The sequence below is a fragment of the Protopterus annectens genome, chromosome 8.part0 (genome assembly GCF_019279795.1).
Source record: "Protopterus annectens isolate FY-2018-M chromosome 8.part0, PAN1.0, whole genome shotgun sequence".
In the NCBI taxonomy this organism is placed as follows: domain Eukaryota; kingdom Metazoa; phylum Chordata; order Ceratodontiformes; family Protopteridae; genus Protopterus; species Protopterus annectens.
Genome location: NC_056741.1, coordinates 1,446,012,839 through 1,446,033,741, shown reverse-complemented (window position 1 = coordinate 1,446,033,741; position 20,903 = coordinate 1,446,012,839). Strand labels below are relative to the sequence as shown.

At 41.8% G+C, this 20,903-nt stretch overlaps 1 protein-coding gene across 1 annotated transcript in view; it reads left to right on the top strand.

Annotated features, from left to right (window-relative positions):
• Nucleotides 1-20,903, top strand: part of LOC122809496 — a 396,891-nt gene that overhangs the window by 323,826 nt on the left and 52,162 nt on the right. The window lies entirely within an intron of this gene.

Below are 20,903 nucleotides of genomic sequence, written 5' to 3'. Positions count from 1 at the left end.
GCTACCAGGAAGATATGTAATAGCAAGTGGAAACGCTTCTCCATCTGGGCAACAGACAAGGGCCTGGATCCTTTTACAGTTCCTATTCCGACAATCCTGGACTTCCTGTCGCTGATTTTTCGGCAGGGAGCAAGTGCTTCTACGGTTAAGGTGCATTTAGCAGCCATTTCCCATTTTCATGTGGGAGATGGACTAGGATCATTGGCATCCACAAAGTTGTGCAAAACTTTCTTGCGAGGCATCTTTCTCTTGAAACCTCCTGTGAAAACGGTGGTGCCCCCATGGGATTTGACGCTAGTCTTGCAAGCCCTGATGAGCCCACCCTTTGAGCCTGCAGCCTCGATTCCTTTAAAATTCTTGTCCTGGAAAACGGCTTTCTTGGTAGCTATTACTTCTGCTAAGACAGTTTCGGAACTCCAAGCACTGTGTATGAAACCCCCTTATCTCATTTTTCACAGAGATAGAGTGTCTCTCAGGACTAACCCGTCTTTCTTACCTAAGGTGGCTTCGGAATCGAATATCAATCAATCAATTTGCCTGTGTTCTTTCCAAATTTTCAGAATAAGGGAGAGTACATATTGCACAGACTGGACATACACAGGCAACTACGTTTTTACTTGCACAGAACTAAAGATTTTTGCAAGTCTGATCAGTTGTTTGTGTCCTTTGCAAAATTAGCCAGGGGAAGGGCCATTTCTAAAGTGACCCTAGCAAATTGGATTTGTCAATGTATAGTTCAGGGGTATGTATCTTCAGGCAAACCAGGTCCTATGGGAATACACGCTCATTCTACCCGGTCCATCGCCACCTCAGCAGCTTTCTGGTCCAGGGTTCCTTTGGACGACATATGTTCAGCAGCTACCTGGTCCTCTTCTCATACATTCATTTCTCATTATAAACTGGATATGATATCGAGAAGTAGGGCTTCTTTTGGCTCCGCGGTGCTTCGGAATATCCTTCCATAAGGCCACCCAGGGTTACTGTCTAGGTAGCTGGGGACTCTGTCCCACAAGTTGCAGACCAAATGAAGTAACTACTTCAGATAAAGAAGTTATGTACTCACCATAACGGTTCCATCTGAGTAGGTACTTCATTTGTCTGCAACCGTCCCCCCCTGCCATCCCCCTAACCCTTTTTCGGGTTTTTTCTGGTCACCTGAAATATTGCTGTCTTGAGGTTAGGTCTTCAGTATACCTCTGTCGAGGTTATGACTTAGATTGGGCAAAATCGATCTGAGGTAATACAGTTAGTGGCAGGGGATTATGGGTAGGGGAGGAGCTAGGAGCTCAGATCTTGTAGCTTGTGAAGCTGCCGGCTCGGATCTGAGATCGGATCCGATACCCACAGGTTGCAGACAAATGAAGTACCTACTCAGATGGAACGTTATGGTGAGTACATAACTTCTTTATAATGCATAAGCAGCACATGTTCCACCAAATTACTTCATTATTATCAACACTGTTTTCCCCATTTTCTGTATGGGGTTGGGGTGTACTGTCAACTGTCACCATCTATCTAGATTCAGTGGCACTCTCCTCCTTCAACAGCCATGCCTGACTGTTGCAGGTCTTATCTCACACAATCCATCCATTTGCTGGATGCCCTCATTTTCTGTAGCCTTCTAATTGTCTGCCCCCAAATATTTTTCCCAGGTTGTAATCTTCTTTTCTGCTCATATGCTCAAACCACCATAATCTACTCTTTAACCTCATAATTGGGGCTGCTTAGGCCTCTGATGTCCTCATTTCTTCATCTGCACCACAGGGTGAATCCAACCAGGCATCTCAGGCACTTCATCTCCATTACCTCTAGTTTCCTCAGCTGCTGTACCTTTACTGCCCAGGTTTCTGTACTATACAGTAGTACGGGTGACACAACTGTTTGTACATCTTACTTTTCAGCTTCCTTGGCATTCTTATGTCAGACACTGTGCCTGACACCCTATGCCATTTGGATGTGGCCACTCTTATTCTAGCTTTGACCTCCTTATTCAGACTTGCCTTTCCCTCAACCGTTCCTCCTAGATACTTGAAGCTGTTAACCTGTTCCACTATTTTGCCTTATTTCACATTTTTCAGCTTCTTCTGATTCTCCCCTTTTGTTGTATCTACAACCATCTTATCTGCACTCAATTACATCCTGTGTGCCTTCAGTTTTGCATTCCATTTCCCTACAATTTGCTGACTTTCTTGTTCAGAGTCAGCCTTTAATGCCATATCGTCTGCATACTGCAACTTTGTTGATCTTTTTCTTCTGACCTGTTTGCTATTGTAGTCTATCACCAGTATGAACAGCAGGGGATTGAGAGCTGAATCCTGATACACACCCAGTCACACTGGAAACCCCTCTGCGATTCTAAACACAGTTCATACGTGTGTCATTGGGCCCATGTAAAGACCCTGCACTAATTCTAACAATGTCTGTGGTACTTTGAATGATCATTGGACTGCTCAAATCTTCTTTCTTGGGACCTTGTCATTTGCTTTCTCAAAGTCTAGGAATGTTTCCTAACCATTAGTTGGTTTGAGACCTGACCATTATTATTTCACTGTGCAGCATGATTGTGATACAAAACTCTTACACTAGTTAATAGTGTTTATTGTAGTACATTGCAATGTTCATATAGCTTGGAATAATGCAGTTACCACATGCTGTCACCTTTGGTGTTACGCTGCCTGCACTGCATATCAAGGTAGAGTGATATGTGTTCTCACTTTAATCTTATATATCCACAAAACGTATTACACATATACATGGTCGCCCCACAAAAAAAACAATATATATATATATATATATATATATATATATACATATGTATGTATATATATATATATATATATATATATATATATAAACACACACACACACACACATGCATATATATCTATATATATCTATATATATATATATATCTGTATGTATTTTATGTGTGTGTATATATGTATGTATATATATATATATATATATATATTTTATTTTTTTATTTATAGATAGGTATAGACATGGATATGTAAAACTGTATCCAAAGACCAGTAAGTAATCATGCTGCCATACATACAAGTTTTGCAAATCTAATAGCTACACCAAACTGGTGCCAGAGCCATGGCCTCAAGCTAAATGCCAAAAAGTGTATAGTCATCCCCTTCGGCAAAAACAAAGTGCCCACAAATTACCACATAGGTGGTAATCCATTAAGTACAGGAGAATTAATTAGGGACCTGGGGACCCAAGTTGATAGCAATCTCTCATTTGACAACCACGTGGCCAAAGTGGTTAGAAAAACATTTTATATAGCCCACCTAATCATGAAGGGATTTACATCTAGATCAGGGGAGGTCATCGTGCCCCTTTACTCATCCCTCATCAGGCCCATAATTGAGTACAATGCCCCTTTTGGGATGTACCTTACCAGACACCTGCAGCAACTGGAAAGACCCCAAAAGTACCTCACCAAGAGGATCAAAGGGCTCAAACAGATGCCATATGCTGCCCGGTTAAAGAAACTCCAGCTCTACTCAGTGGCATACCGCCTGTTCAGAGGCGACCTGTGCCTGACGTATAAAGCCATGTCCAACCCGGAATTAATGGACATGCTGCACCTCAGAAAATCCAAATCCCATCGAGCTACGCGCACGAGAGACTTGAACCTCAGCACTGAAATAAATAGGACATGCTAGAGGGACAGATTCATAACCCAGAGGCTCCCTTCACTCTGGAATAAAATCCCAGTCCAGGTTAGGCAGAGTCCCTCATTGACTCTCTTCAAGAGGAATCTTGATGAGTGGATGGGAGATCGTAGGTTTACCCCGGGTATCACTTCTGTGTCACTGTTAGACAGAGGCACAGTATACTAACCTCGAAAAGGGGCATAGCAAAATAAATTTAAAATGGGTGGCGAAAGCCAAACACATTCTGGATAGGCTTATAAATGCCCTAGGGCAGATAGCCTAGTATGAACCTATGAACCTATCTGTAAAGCAGCTAAGGGAATATCTGTGTATCTCACTAGCATATTTTGCTGCAGGGTTGTCTGACCATAATCTGGTATATTGTCCATTGCTATCTTGTTATCTTGTATGAATTTGCCTCACAGAACAGTTTGGAATTTCTCATGTCACTGTACTTGCCAGAGAAGGGTCTATATTACAAGATCAAAACTTTAGTTAATCGAATAACTAAAGATCGATCTTGTACTATCGAAACCTGAAAATCTCGAACAGCTAATTTTACCCAGGGAAACACTTCCCTTGGCTTCATCAAAAAAAAAAATTTAAATCCCAAATTAAGTGGGGGGCTTAGCACCCTACACTCCCTGATGTGGGGGGCTGTACCCCCCACACCCATCTAACTAAATATACCAACTCCGAGACCCCTCCAAATTGGAGAAAAGGGCATAATCCACATAACGGCCAAGGGTAGTGTTTCCCTAGGTTAAATCGGCCTTTTGAGATTTTTAGATTTCGATATTACAAGATCGATCTTTAGTTATTCGATTAACTAAAGTTTCATTCTTGTAATATAGACCACCAGGGAACCATGCTACTAAAGGGTAGATTGATGGTAAGCCATGTACCTGTAGAGTCTACTTTATTCTACTTCGATTGTAAGTGCAAATATAGCTCTATAATATGCATCTGTTGCTTGCAGGATATAGTGCTACAGTTCCTGAGGACAACAGAGAACTCTTTAGTCTTAGAACTCTAGGTGATGGAATGTAGGACTCTGTCTCAAATATAGTGGGACCATGCTGTTTTTCATGATTTATAGTGTTTGTTTGTCTTTTGGCTTTTCCCGGTTAGGGGTCGCCACAGCGGAACTCCGGTCTACTAATGATTGGCAGTAGATTTTCACGAATGCCGAGGTGCCAGCTTGATGTTCAACCTTCAACAAAGGCACGCCCATTTACTCATGTCTTTCGAATGCCCACCCAACCACAGGGAGGACATGCAAACTCCACACAGAAGGCACGCCCCGCACTCCAGCCGAGAATCGAATGGAAGAACCTCTTGCTGTGAGGCAACAATGCTACCACTGCACCACCTTGTATTATTTGTTATTTACTTGTAGTTCCATTTGGACTTGTAGTCTATAGTCACATTCTGTTAACCTTCACTTTTTAAAGCCAAACCGATTAGGTGAAGTATTGCTTTATTTGTTTAGCATTGTAAATAATATCTTATTTCAAGGTTGCACTGCACCTCCAGCTAAGTATAGAAGATGACTAATACAGAAATTATACTTTCAGTGTGTTTTCGATATTGAGTAGCACAACCACCAGTCACAGAACAGGCCCGCACATCCAGTGAGTTCATATATTAGAGATAACTATACATGTCTGCCTAGAGTCACAGTTGCATTTCAATTTCTTGAACATGTGACTTGCTAGCATTAGCATGTCCATTTTACTAAAGGTTTACATGTCCCTGCATAAAGTTGCATTTCTCCTCAGGGACTAAAGTCATCAGAAGCATGGCTTGAGTGAGACAACATGCAGACCTATTATAACTTGTCTGTTGGCCAAGTGGCTCACAGTAACAGTGCAATCTTGGTATTTCCCAAAGTAATTTCCCTGTCCCTGGTTTGGAAATGACTGATAGAGAAAGAAGATTTTACCCTTGATTGTCACATTTCTTTGCGGAATTGCCCAAAGAATAACTCTGATGCCCCATAAGATAATAATTGTAAACAACCTAAGCTGACATTACAGTATAAACTGACTACCTGGCTTTCTCAGGTCAAAAGCATCTCTGACAACATAGCTAATTTATCACACTTTAGGTTGGTGAAAAGGAACTGAATGGAAGTTAACTGTTAGTAAGTCACATCTTAAAAAAAAAATCAGTTCTGCCTTGAACAACAGGTTAGTCATAAGTTTTACTTTAAAGTGGTAGAAGACAGTTTATGACTCTGCACATTGTGGCTTACATCACGTGACAAAAATATTCCTTTGTATAAGTATACATTTCTGGGCTACAGATTACATGCCAATGAGCAGTTATGTTTATGGTGAATGACTTAACTTTTCAAAGACAATATTAAAGTCGCTAGCTCTCAATAATTGAATTAAACCTGTTTTCCAATGTATGCCATTAATGGCAAGATTCATCTAACAGTGGACTGCCATAGCAGTGTCCCCACTGCAGCATTCAGTACTACAGTAATATACTGTGAACGATACATAAAAATGATCCCTGTCCAATACGATCATTTAAATCATGAGTTGTAGCTGACTGGGGAAGGGTGGTCATTTATTGGTTGTGCTGGACAAGTGTAATCCTTCCTCAGCACTGAAATACCTTTTATAAGGGAGTGATCCACAATGTAATAATCCTACACTATCTGGCTGTATTAGAGGCAGATCTAGAGCTGACATTTAAAAACTGCTGTATAGACCACAACAGACAAGGTATCATCTGCCATGGTTTAATTAGTTTCGGGAGTCATTGTCACTGATGGGATCAGTAATAGTTAGCTGTTATACATAATTAGTTAGCTGTTATACATAACATGTTTACTAATCACCAGATTGGTTGACCATTCCACTCTGACCATCTTCATTTTTGTTGCTGCGCCTGCTTTGTAATATCTGATGAGGAGTACCTGGCAGTCGTGTGTGTCCTCTGTGTTAACACAACTACCTTGAAGTGGTTGAGAAATGCTTGACATGTACTTCCCCTCCAATTTTGCATACTTCATTTTAAGTGGAACACTGATCACATGAATACATATCATGCCTCATCCACAATGGTCACGTTGTAAGCCTAGCTTTAGTACTATACATCATCATCTGTAGGCACACTTAATAAGTAGCTGCACCATGAATATCATAGCCTACGATAAATGCTAAGAACTGATTCCAAACAAAAGATTTTCAGTTCTTACACTCACCATTCTACCTTCAGTTCAGCTACTGAAACAAAGTATATGCATATCGGGTACTAGTCACCTACCAGGATGACTGGACACAATTAAAAGTATGTTTTATTTAAATTAACTAAAAAAATGAAAGAGAAAAAAGGGGATAAATGTACAGTGTCATAATTGTTGTGACATCCATAAACAGCTTTACAGCTGGGATAGCTAAATGTGGAACAAGTCATATTGGAATGCATGCATTTAATGGCAGCCAATTCTCATTAAAGAAGAAATACATTGCATTTAGGGCTATAATTCAGGCCTTTGTGGCATTACTTTATCTTTACTGAATTTTATTAATTGTAAAATACTGATACTGAAATGAATGCCAGTACCAAGATGTAAACCTTTTAAGGCTACAGTAGGTTGACATATAATTGGCATCATGGCTCCCTGTTCAAATTCCAAGAGTTGCACTGCTGAATCCAGAGTAGTTGAAAAACAATATAGGAAAAGGTGAGTCTAACATCACTCCTCTACTTTAAACCCTTTTTTAAGGTATGGCGGACCTCACACTCCACAACGTGGGATGCAAACCCTATACCCTTGAACTTATATATGCCAAGATTTACATACTTTAGAGAAAAGGGGCCCTCGCAACAAATGGCAGTTTAGAACTTAGTATATGTAAGTCCAGATTTTCAGACATTCAGATATTCATTCTTCACATCTTGGGACTCAGAGATGCAACCCTTGCAAATTGAATAGGGAGCCATGATGCCTAGCATGACATATGTCAGCCTATACTGTAGCTTAAAAAGCTTACATCTTGGTACTGGCATTCATTTCAGTATCAGTATTTTGCAATTAATAAAATGCAGTAAAGATAAAGTAATGACACACTTGTGTGTGTGTGTATATATATATATATATATATATATATATATATATATATATATAGATCCCTATCTAAACATCAAATGTTTAGAACAGCAAATGTTATAACATCGAACAGGGAACACTGAAAACCCAGAACTTTGAAATCTAAACAAGAAACACAAAACCTGCTGTTTTGCAGTGGGGACCTCCCATGTATGGGAGTTGTACCCCCCCACCCCTACTAATGATATATACAAAGTCCGAGATCACACTACAGCAGGGAAAGGAGAAAATCCTCACTGAGCTGTGACCCTGTACAATGAAGCTCTTTCCTGTTTGATGTTCTGGGATTTTGATGTTTCTGGTTTGATGTTAAAACATTTGCTGTCGTAAATTTGGAAAGGGATACAGATATATATATATATATATATATATATATATATATATATATATATATATATATATATATATATATATATATATATGGGTCTACTTCATTTCACTGACAGCTTATTTCACTGAAACTCAGTTCCCTGAGCACAATTCACTGAAAGCTCACTTCACTGAAAACTCATTTGACTGAAACTCATTTAATTGAAAGTTATATATGGCCTTTTTCCCCACTCTACTGTGATCCTGGAATTAGTATATAAAGTAAGGGGGGGTGGGGGGGCACAGCCCCACCACATTGGGAGGGGTGGGGGTGTAGCCCCCCACATAGTTTGGTTATATATTGTCGTCTGGAAAGAGTTATTCATTGGACTTGTAAGTATCCATGTGTATGGTTTAAAACATTTAAAATGGGTGGGGGGCCACCCCCAATGTGGGAGGCTGTGCCCCCCACCTCCCCTTCATTATATACTTACTCCAGGATCATGCAACAGTGGGGAAAAGGCCATATATAACATTTAATGAAATGAGTTTCAGTCAAATAAGTTTTCAGTGAATTGAAGTAGACCCATATATATATATATATATATATATATATATATGTATACACATATGCACACATACAAAGCAGTACATCTGCATTCAGTCTCTCACACATGCTCAGAAATTCTGCTAAACAGACACACACACACACACACACACACTTCCTTGACTATGAGTGAAAGACATTATAACACCCTCTTGCAAGGATATGCACAAGCATGCACAAACATGTCCTTGTAGCTGCTTTTGCACTTAATTCTGTTTGCTTTGTTGTATTTTTCCATGCTGCTATGACCATTTATTCATGCAAAACAGTTTTGAGCTTATATGCAAATTTCCGTGTATGTTTGCTGGTGCCAGTGTTCCTGTCCACTATCTTGGAGATACAGGAACCCTTAATGCACATTCTTGGTTGGTAATTAGCAGGATGTTGTGATACCCTTTACCCTACAGTTGTGTTAATCTTAAACTTTGCAGAATACTCTTTAGAGATGCATGCTGTTAAGACTTTTCTGTTTTCTTCCTCACATATTTACTACCAGTATCTCACGCCAATATCAGTACAATTTTGGTATCCTGTCTTACAAAAGTTCTAATTACATCTTGTCATCGATTACAGATGTCATAGTTTTATGCATATTTACAGGGTTACTTCAAAGGTTATATGTGATGCCACAGTGTTGGTCTCGCTGTTGTTGTTGTCTGAACTCTCCATTTAGTGATTTTTTTTCCAGTACAGCAGGCATATACTACCTGTCAGCCAGTGTGGATTGCAGTCAGCTGTCTCATTAACCACATGCAAGCTACAGTGAAACAGGTTAGCACACCTTGCATCATAATGACTTTTTCATCCATGCAATCCTGTGCTTTCATTAGTACACCATCTAGCAGAAACTTTAACTTGTGTAAGATAATTACATTGATGCAGAATTGTGTAATTAGTATCTGTAGTTAAAGATGGGTAATGAGAAGCCACACATGGGAGTTAAGGGGCCACTTGCAAATGACTACAAGCATTGACTCTCTGTACTTGAGATGACGTCATAAGATGCCATGAGATAGCCTTTAGTCAATTACTACAGCTTCCAGGATGGGGGACAGATCGTGGCAGAAGCAGAATAGGGTGGTACTTATCATGAAGTAGAAAATGTAATATTTAAAAGGAGATACCGAGTGAAATGTGAAGCAAGCAAGAGTGATTGAAAGTATGTCTGGTTAGTTTTCCTCTGCAAAGCAAAGACTTTAGGGTAGGAAGGATGTGCTTCTGACACATGATGCATAGGAGGAGGATGAATATTGGTGTTAGCAATAAAACATGAGCGAATGACAATGGAACAGGACATGGAAATTCCTGGCCAAAGGTTTCATTGGGAATGACAAATAATGAAGATGAGGGCTGGAGTGTCAGTGTACATAAAGGGGGACATCTTATGTGAGATCTGAGGGGTGGAGCAACAGCAGTGCAGGTGTGGATCAGTAGTACACACATGGTTGGAATGCATGTGCGCTATGTTGGTAGTTAAGGCAGAGAACACTGAGAGATTATGTGGATTGATAAGAGACTCTCACCAACCAGACACAGCAAGAAGACAATGAAAAACGAGCAGACAGAATAAAGGAGTGTGGTAGAATAAGAAAGGGCAATGCCCATGATTGATCTGAATCTGTCATGACCTCAAATGCTGATTCCAAATACCAGGATAGTGGGGCAGCATGACATGATTCAGGACATGTGAGTTGTGGTGAGAGCGGAGATGTTAGAGGACTTGGCAAGCTGACTAGCAGAGTACTACTGATCTAGTGTATTTGCCTCATAGGTTCATCATTTCCAAGGTTCTTACCAAAATAGACCATCAAGAAATTCAGCCACATCGCTCAGTAGTACAGACATTGGTGCCTTACTGCACATGTTGCAGAAGCTTTATTATATGGTTGATTGCATTAGTCTCTCACTCTCCCTGGTCTGCAGGACTGTATGACAGTAATTACTGCTACGTGCTTTAGAAGAATCAGTAGTGTAAATAAGGTAATGCGTATATTCCTCATCTTGTCAACCATATCTGTTTTAAGTTTGATATCAATGCATTGGCACATGGTCGAATTACCACAATTATGACAGGTACAGAGAGGTGACAACTGCCACATTTTTTAGTACAGTCACCCTATGTATCGGTATGAATGTTCATAACACAAAAGTGTCACTTCATCTGTTACTGTTGTAAGACAAGTTGCAACAGTATGAATGCAATGCTATTAATGTTTCAAGACCTTTCACCTTCTAACTGCATGCACTCTATACATGAAAATCTGCTGTAGTTTATGCATCTATCTACATCAGACTTTTAGACATTCTCCACTGCTACATTTGTTAATTTAAAAACCTTTTCACATAATCCTCAAGAGTTTTCCTGTGAATTTGAGCTGGCTAAGCATAACACCACACCGGGACATTTGTCACGCACATCTAGCCTGATGTTGCAGGACTCTACAAAAATTTTTGACAGCACTGTCCATTGAGGGTCTATGCCTCAAGAATAAACAAATGTAATTACAGCAGAGCCATTGCTAGTTTAGCACCATGAGCATTCACATACAGGGAAGCCACTTAAACCAACACTACTGCCCCTATAGTGCCTTTTTTAGGCAGGGTTCAAATAACAAATTCACCACCATAACAGGAACAGGCAAGCAAAAACTGAGGGTAATGCTACTCAATGCTAGAAGTCTAAATCTCAAAATGCACTCACCGAGGCACTCGTTAAAATGGAGAACATCGAAATCTGTGCAGTGACTGAGACCTGTTTCAAGGCTCTAGAGAGCATCCCTGCACTACCAGGCTATAACTCATACCACACTTTTCGGCCATGTAACCTGGACCGAAACACCAAAGGCGGAGGTGTGTCCATATTCATTAAGGATATCCACACCTCCAGGCTAGTTGCTCGGCATAATGCATCCAAGGTTATCCAAGTGCAACTAACTCTGGGCAAAACTGCAATCCAAATTGTAGCTTGCGACCGATCCCCCACCATGCCCCAGGATTCCCCATCCTCTTTTCTTGATGTACTGGAAAATATTAGGGTTCAACCAAACACCCTAATAATGGGCGACTTCAACTACCCCACTATTAACTGGGAAAACTACGCATGTACCAACTCCTTAGCTCAACGCTTTCTGGAATTCATAAACTCCAATGCCCTAGATCAACTTATCCACACCCCCACCAGGGGCAACAATATCTTAGACCTAGTCATTACCAACATGAGTGAACGGTGTTCCACACCTGAAGTCAACTCCTCATTGGTCCGATCGACCATAAGCTTATCACCCTTGATATCCACATCCCGCCCCACCCCCCATTAAGGAAACCACAGTAAAAATTTTCTCCAAAGCCAACTTCATGCTTCTTAGGACAGAAGTGGTGAACTTCATGACACCCATGCAGATGGACAATACAGTTGCAACTGCTGAATCCTACACAAATGCACTCTATAAGCACTTACAAGAGTGCATGGATCGTGTTATCCCAAACAGAACCAAGACGCTATTCTCCAAAAAAAGGAAGCCAATCTGGTGGTCCCCTGCCATAAACAAACTGTACAACAGAAGGAAGAAACTGTTGCAAAAGAGAGAGCTGGCCTTCATATTGATTGCTAATTATGCTAATTATTCAATTGAATTGTGATGATGTCACTTTTAAGTGTGTATATAAGGTTGCTTTTTACTTGTATTAAGTTGTGTTCTGATGAAGTCGGATTAAAGACGAAACCTAGGTCAACTCGTGGCTTTTGTTCAATTTCTTAACTGGTTGCTTCCTGGAGTCCATTTGCTGGTGATTCTTCATTTCTGGTTTTGTGTTTTGTTAGTATAAAGAGAGTAAAATCCCTTGAGTGGAGAAGCTCCCTGGTCAGCCTCAGTAAGAAGCTGAGATCCCTTATAAGATCCTCCAAAGCTAGCTACGAAAACAAAATCGCCACTAAATCCAAGGACAACCCCAAAGCATTCTATAGCTATGTCAAGAATCTAGTTGTCTACTCTGAGTTACAGCACAAAGGCACAAAAATTACAGAACCAACTGATATTGCCAACATCCTGGCAGATAGGTTCATTGCTAACTTTACACCCCCTCTCACCCCCTAAATGGCCAATATCTATACAGGAAGAATGCAGAGTCCCTGTAATCACAACTACGCAGGTAAAAGCTGCACTCTCTAAAGCCAAAAACACAGCATCCATGGGAACGGACAATATCCCAGGCTGCGTTTTACACGAACTTCAGAACGAACTGGCTCCCCACTTAAGCACCATGTTCAATAATAGCCTTGCATCAGGCTTTGTGCCCACTGAATGGAGCACAGCAACAGTTATCCCACTCCACAAAGGGGGAGCCACCACTGATCCCGGGAACTATCGACCTATTAGCCTGACGAGCCTGGTCTGCATGGCCATGGAACGTATCATCATGGAACTCATAAACAAAGACATTGGTAACCTCCAAACTCTGGATCCCACCCAGTTCGGGTTTGTGAAAGGCAGATCATGCCCCCTGAACCTGATCGACTTCTTTGAGGCGGTCACCAAAGCCGTGGATGAGGGTAAGGCAGTTCACACAACCTATCTTGACCCCGCCAAGGCTTTTGACACCATCCCCCATTCTGGAATTATAGCTAAACTCACTAAACTAGGTATAAATCCCTACGTCACAAGATGGGTTGCCAACTGGCTCACTGACAGAACCCACACTGTAAAAGTTGCAGACTCTAAATCTGACCTCAAAGCAGTGACAAGTGGAGTACCACAGGGTTCCGTCCTGGGACCTCTCCTGTTTGGTATCTACTTCTCTGAAGTACAGGCTAACATAGAAGGCCTCTGGCTAATGAAGTTCGCAGATGACTGCAAACTAGGAGCCATAATCAAGTCCCCAAATGATGTGGACGTCCTACAGAAGGGCCTCACTGAGACAGATGCCTGGTGTCAGAGCCATGGCCTCAAGGTCAGTGCCTTTGATAAAAACTCTGTACCCATAAACTACCACATAGGCAGCAATCTACTTAACACCGAATGCGTGATAAGAGACCTTGGAACCCAGGTGAACAGTAATCTCTCCTTTGATAGTCACATCGCCACAGTAGTTAGGAAGTCCATCTACGTGCCACACCTCATCATAAAAGGGTTCTCATCCAGGAAAAAAGAGGTCATTGTTCCCCTCTACTCGTCACTCATTAGACCCATTATAGAGTACAATGCCCCTTTTGGAATGTACCTCAAAAGACATCTGCAGCAGCTGGAAAGGCCACAGAAGTACCTCACAAAGAGGATTACTGGCCTTAAACAAATGCCCTACATTGACCGCCTCAAAAAACTCCAGCTTTACTCCGTAGCATATCGCCTACTCCGAGGTGATCTCTGCCTAACATATAAAGCTATGTCAAACCCAGAGCTGTTGGACATGCTACACCTAAAGAAATCCCAGTCCCTCCGAGCTACACACTCTAGGGACCTAATCCTTGTCACCACAATAAACAGGACACACTGGAGGGATAGATTCCTGTCCCAGAGACTTCCTATACTCTGGAACAAGCTACTCATCTATGTCAAGCAAAGTTCTTCATTAGCACTCTTCAAGTAAAATCTTGATGAGTGGATGGGAAATAGGAAATACACCCCAGGGATCACTTCTTTGTCTCTGCTGGACAGTGGCACAGGAAAATAACTTTCTTGGGTGGCATAAGCTATGGAATCTTGCTGGCTAGGCTTACATAGGCCCTTGGACCGATAGCCTAGTACCTACCTAGGAACCTACGAGGGAAAAATGTACTGCAACAAAAAAATGTATGCAAGCTCCTTCGTACAGATGCACACTAAACTTCTAAACACACAGATTTATGAAGCTACGGTATCACACCTGACATCTGAAGTGAATGTCAGTGCTCCACTTATGCCATATCTGAAACTACTGATTGCATTCCCAAAAGCTTGTGCCTAGGTCCGCTGCCCCTTCATCCCACCTGATTTACAATTCGGATCCGCTTTTATCGAAAACTGGTTACGGTTCATTCCCAGAGAAGTAGAAAAGTATGCAATTGCTTTAGGAAACCTGTCTCAGAGAAACATTAAGGATGACAGTGCATATTATCTTCTAATGAAGAAAATGGAGGACACAGGGGTGGCATAGCAGGACCATTGAGGGACCTCATACTGGTTTTCAAACATTTGCATGATGCAAAACTTTAGTGACAGAATGTTATAATGGCCAAAAATAGTTTTATTATTATGGCTGAAGTTCTTCATCATATGGCACATGGTACCTTGTGGACTGCACATGAGGCGTTTCTATACGTGATAATTTTCTCATTAGCATATGAAATGAGCTGTATAAAGTAGCAATTACATGTCATTTTCTTATAAGTTATTCAGATAAAAAAAATTATAAAATAAATGGAATGGCTTGGCCAAGGTAACTCATGTGCTATGTTCTATGCAATTTCACCACACAGAAACCCAGTGAAACTAAAAGTGATCTAGAGAATGCTTACCTTTAGGGGTCCCTGCTTCTTGAAACATACCATGGTTACAGCCATGATGTGACATTTATAATGCTTAGAATAAAGGTGAGTACCGGACCATTTCTAGTAACCGTTTGTAGACACATTTTGCAGTTGGATATAACAACTGCATTTCATGGCAAAAAAAACCCATTTTGGATCATGCTTGTCTGCTAAAGGATTCAACCCATTTTCCTGGGACAAAGGTCATGAGAAATTGCTCTGCTTGTCTGAAGACACTAGATGTCCTTCTATTGTCATGTTGCGATATTCATAACATGAGGGAGATTCTGCCTAGATGACCTGAATGTCAGGCCAGTATACCAAAGACTTAAGCTACCGCAAGGTACGTGCGACGTTGCACATAGAACAGGCAAGCATAGGTCATAAAAGTGATGTTTGCACATACCAACCTCAGAACTTCCCTGCTGCAGTCTGAATGACAGCTTCTAGCCATCTGTTTGATCGCCGAAAGTTTCTATTCAACTCAAATAAGTACCCCACTGGGGAAAACCTTTTATGCTTTTGTTACTGCATGCTTGTTAGAGGTTACTGTCATCAAAGAAGGGCAAGTGCCGCTGTGGAAGACAAATTCCATACAAAGACAACCGTGACCAGTATCGTTTTTGTCTAGAGTCTGATCACGATTACAAGGCCTGTGTAATCTGTCAGGCATTCTTCCCTAACACTCTCCAGAATTGGCTGTCCACAGTCAATATTTACCTTGAAAACCAGAGACTCAGGCGAATAGCACTAGGTGTGGAAGTTACTGCAGGTCCATCGGGTGAGCCCCTGAAGAAAAAGACAAAAATGTAAGGCCTGAATCTTTGGCTGCACCTCTGATCCCAGATGTCCCTCTCAAGGCCATTGAAGGCCCTGAGGTATGTACAGTGTTGGGCCTTTTTTTCAAGATATTTTGAATGCTGTCATGGCACTTAGGACTTCCACCTTGCACCCTCCTACTCCAGCATCTCCTATGTCCCTCCCTTCCTCCATCTGCTGAAATAGAGTCCTTGGAGGAAGATGAAGCATCCTCAGTTGAATCTCTGGCTTATTCCACTCATATTGATTCTCCTCTGGAATATACCTCCCCTGAAGTCGATTACCATGTTGGAAAATGTTCAGGAGAAGATATTACTTTTGGATAAACTATTTCCAAAATGAGGGACTACTTTAAGTGGGAAAGCTCACAAGTCAGAGGTGTAAAAGAGGTATTATGGCCTCTTACAAATAGATTCCCCTGCTCCTTCAGCCATTTTACCTGTCTTGCCAGCTTTTCAAGATGCTTTTCTTGCTGCATCTAAAAACCCAAACTCACAGCCACCTGTTCCCAAAAGACCAGACTGGTTCTATAAGGTCCCTGAGGACAGTAGTTACCTGTTCAAATGTCCTCTTATAGACCCAGCTGTGTTCTCTCTGGCTGCTGATAAAACCACCAAATTACTGCCCTCCACCAACCTCCTGCCTTCCGATAAGGACAGTAAAATGATGGAGAGAATCGGAAAGAAGGTCTACACCTCTTCCACTCTGGCTTTTAGGGCCATTAATTATCAGACACATATGGCCAGGTACGTTATGACCCAAATCTCATAGGCCTCAAAATTGTTGACAGATCTCCCAGACTCTGCAGCAAAAACCCAGCTTTCTCTCTCTTGGGAGTGTCATCCCAGGTTACCAGACATTCAGTAAAATGCAGTTGTGATGCAACTGAGGTCTCTGCAAGATCAGCAGCATCAGGTTCAGTCCTCAGGAGATATTTCTGGGTGAGGTTGCAGCCTTTGCATGAGGATTTCAAGGCAAATATTATGGATGCTCCATTGGGCAATACTGCTGTATCTGGATCTAATGCTGTAGCGCTCCTTAAGACCCTTCAAGAGAAAGGAAAAGAACTTCAGGAGTTAAAACATTTTTGTTTCCCCAGTTCCTAAATTTCAGAGGAACTATCCTTCTAGGCCTAACTTCGTAAGGAGGAAGACCTGTGCAGCTTCCCAACAACATAAGAAGGCCACACACAGGCAGATGTCACCTAGATCTCTGCCATCCTCTGCTCAAAAGGCCCCCTTTCCAGACAAGCCAGGTAGTCTGGCAACTTTCTCAAAAATCCCCCTTTCCCAGCACCTTTCTCATTTCCTTACAAATTGGGCAAGCATTACCAGAGACAAATGGGTGCTGTCTGTTGTACAGGTAGGGTATTACATGACTTGGAAAACCATTCCTCCTTTCATGGGAATGCCACAATTCCCAAGGACAAGAACCACATTTTCCCATCAAGTGATTCAAGACTTGCAAAAACAAGGAACCATTCAGAAGGTACCCACTTTGGGAAAAGGAAAAAGGTTCTATTCCAGGATATTCTTAGTTACCCAGAAAGATGGCCCATGGAGATAAAATTTATACTTGTCCCAACTCGGTTTATTCCAACAAGTACCCACCTTCAGAATGCTCACCCTGCAAACTCTCTTCCCACTCTTGCTACCCCAGGCTTACCTGGTTTCCCTAGACATAATGTATACATACCCATTACCCATCAACCCTGTTTTAGGACATTCTGGTGTTTTTCTGTTGCTTCCTCTCATTTTCAGTTCTGTGCTTTGCCCTTTGGACTCTCTATGGCTCCAAGGGTATTCACAAAGTGTTTAGCTCCTGTCATAGCTTTTTGCAGACTCCAGGGAATTTCTCATTTACCCTTACCTGGGCAACCTGCTCATTCAAGCAGAACATCCTGTCTCCTTGCAACAGAACTTTCAAACCACCATCCCCTTGCTCCTCAGTCTGAGGTTCTTCCTAAGTTACAACAAGTCTTCCCTTACTCCCTCTTGGGGCCAGGTTTCCCTAGGTTGCAGGATAAGAACGGACCTCATGATGGCCTTTGTACCCTTGCAAACGGTGCAATCTCTGAAGACTTACTTCCTACAGTTGCTTCCGCTGCCCTCTCTGACTGCCAGAGAGTTCCTCAGGATACTAGGATTCATGGCTTCGGTTATACCAGTGCTGCCCCTAGCCAGACTTCACATGTGAAAATGTTAACAGTACTTGAAAACACTGTAGTCACAGCATGCTCATCCTCTAGAATTTGTCCTGCCACTTCTGCCTTGCCTAAAGAAAGAACTGCTTTGGTGGATTCAACAAATTTCCCAGAATGTAGGACTTCCCCTGGAGCCATTTCCTCCTGTACAAGAAGTGTTCACAGATGCTTCAGATCTGGGATGGGGGGCAACTTTGGGGATCCTAAAAGTCCAAGGCCTATGGTCTCCCTCCATAAGGAAGCAACACATCAACATCAAAGAGATGAGGGCTCTGATCATGGCCCTTCAAGCCTTTAGGTCATCTCTTCTACCAGGTCCTTTGAAGTTGTCAAGGACAACACCACTGTTCTCTGGTATGTGAACAAGCAGGGGGGAACAATGTCTTACCTACTTTGCAGATTATCAGTCCAGGCATGGGAGATTCCTCTTCAGGCAAAGGTAACCTTGATAGCTGTTTATATTCAATCCAGCTCAGAATGTTTAGGCAGACACACTGAGCAGATCTATGACACAAACGTATGACTGGATGATCCACAGGGATGTGTTTCTGGACATTATTCACCAGTGGGGTATACTTCAAATTGATCTGTTTGCCTCACCTATGAGCAGACAACTTCCAAAATTCTGTGCCAGAGTTCTACAGCTTCCGGTTTGGAAGGTGGGTGTCCTATCATTTTCCTGGATGGGAATGTTTTGCTATGCATTTCCCCCTTCCCCCTAATTCAGAAAGTTCTTCTGATTATACAGAAGGACAAACCAATCTTGTTGGTGACCCCCTTTTGGCCAAGACAGCATTGATTCCCTCTTCTTCTGCATTTAGCCAAGGGCAATCATCACAAGTTACCTCACAGGGGTGGATCTACTCACACAAGACAAGGGATCTCTCATTCACTTTCAGTTTGCAGCTCTGAACCTGACCTTGTGGGTGATAGGCTTCTAATTCCTTTCAGACACTTTTTTTCCCTGAGGACATGCTACTAGTCCTGCAGGAGGCCAGGAAACCTAGTACAAAGAGATCCTACTTGGCCAAATGAAAGAGGTTCACAGTATGGAGTTTTAATGAGAGACCAGATCCATTTTCAGTGGATATTCCTTTAGTCCTTTCTTACTTGTGTGAACTGCTAAAGGTTGGACTGGCTTATTCTTCAGGTAAAGCCCATTGGTCAGCCATTTCTACATGTCTGCTATGACTCCCCCCTTAGCTTCTAAATTACAGGTCAAACTTTTCCTAAAAGGTGTCCTTCACATAAGATCTCCCAGAAAACCTGTTCCTCCTCTCTGAGATCTAAATTTTGTTTTGGAAAATCTGACTCGGACCCCCTTTGAGCCTGATGCCTCATCTTCTCTAAAATTCTGCACTTGAAAAACTGTTTTACTGGTAGCCATTACTTTTGCTAGGTGAGTTTCAGAACTCCAAGCTTCAATGGCTTCACAACCTTTTTTGATTTTTCATAAGGATAGGGTGTCCCTTCGTACCAACTTTTCCTTCATGCCTAAAGTGGTTAATCACTTGTCCCTCAGTCAATCTATTCATCTACCCACCTTTTACCCTTCTACACAGACAACTCAGATTTTATATGGCCAAGACTAAATCCATTAGAAACTCTGAGCAATTTTTTGTTTCCTTTCACCTCAGGGCACTGAGAAAACTGGTAACAGACTATTTTTACTTGGATCTCAGAGGTAGTTTCCTTTTGCTACCTTTCTCATTGGAAAAATCTTTCTTCCTCTGTTAAGGCCCTTTCCTCTAGAGCAGTGGCTTCCTCAGAAGCCTTTTTTAAAGGCCTGGACATTGCCTCTATCCTAAAAGCAGCTACTTGGTCTTTTGTCCATACCTTTACAAAACACTACAAACTAGATTCTGTTTCCAGATCCAGAGCAGGATTTGCTAGAGCAATTCTGCATTGATTTGTAGAGAGTTCCTGTGATCCTACCCCCCTTTCTCACACATGAGCTTTGGTATTCTTCCTCATGTCATGAATCCTGCAATGTGGGAATAGTAGGACATAGAATAATTGTGTAAAATCTTACCATAACCATAGATGTCATTTTCTTCCATGTTGCAGTATTCTATCCCACCCCCTTCCCAATTGGTTTATGTTCTTCCTTGGATATTTCTTGTCTTTTTTTCCTTTTGTCTCTTATCCTTGGACTGGTGCTCTGACTGGCACATTCAGTTCTGAAGCTGGTATGTCCAGACATCACTTTTATGGCCTACACTCGCCTGCATGTACCTTGCAGTAGCTTAAGTCTTTGGTATACTGACCGGACATTTGGGTCACCTAGGCGGGGATCTCCCTCGTGTTATGAATGCTGCAACATAGAAGAGAAAGACATCTGTGGTTATGGTAAGATTTTACACAGCTATTCTTTATGCACATACAAAATTAGAGTTGCCTAATCTGACCAGTGAAAAATTTACTTACCTTACCTTTTTAGCTTAGGAGGAAAGACAGGCAAGTTAATATCACTGCAACAGTGATCTGTAGAAAGCAAATATTTCATATATACAGATTCATAGGTTGGTACTAGGCTATCGGCCCTAGGGTCTATACAAGCCTAGCCATAACAATTCCCTGGATATTTCTTCCCACAATATTTACTTCCCTGGACCCCTGTTTAGCAGGGCAACTGACATGAACCCCGGGGTGAATTTCCTATCTCC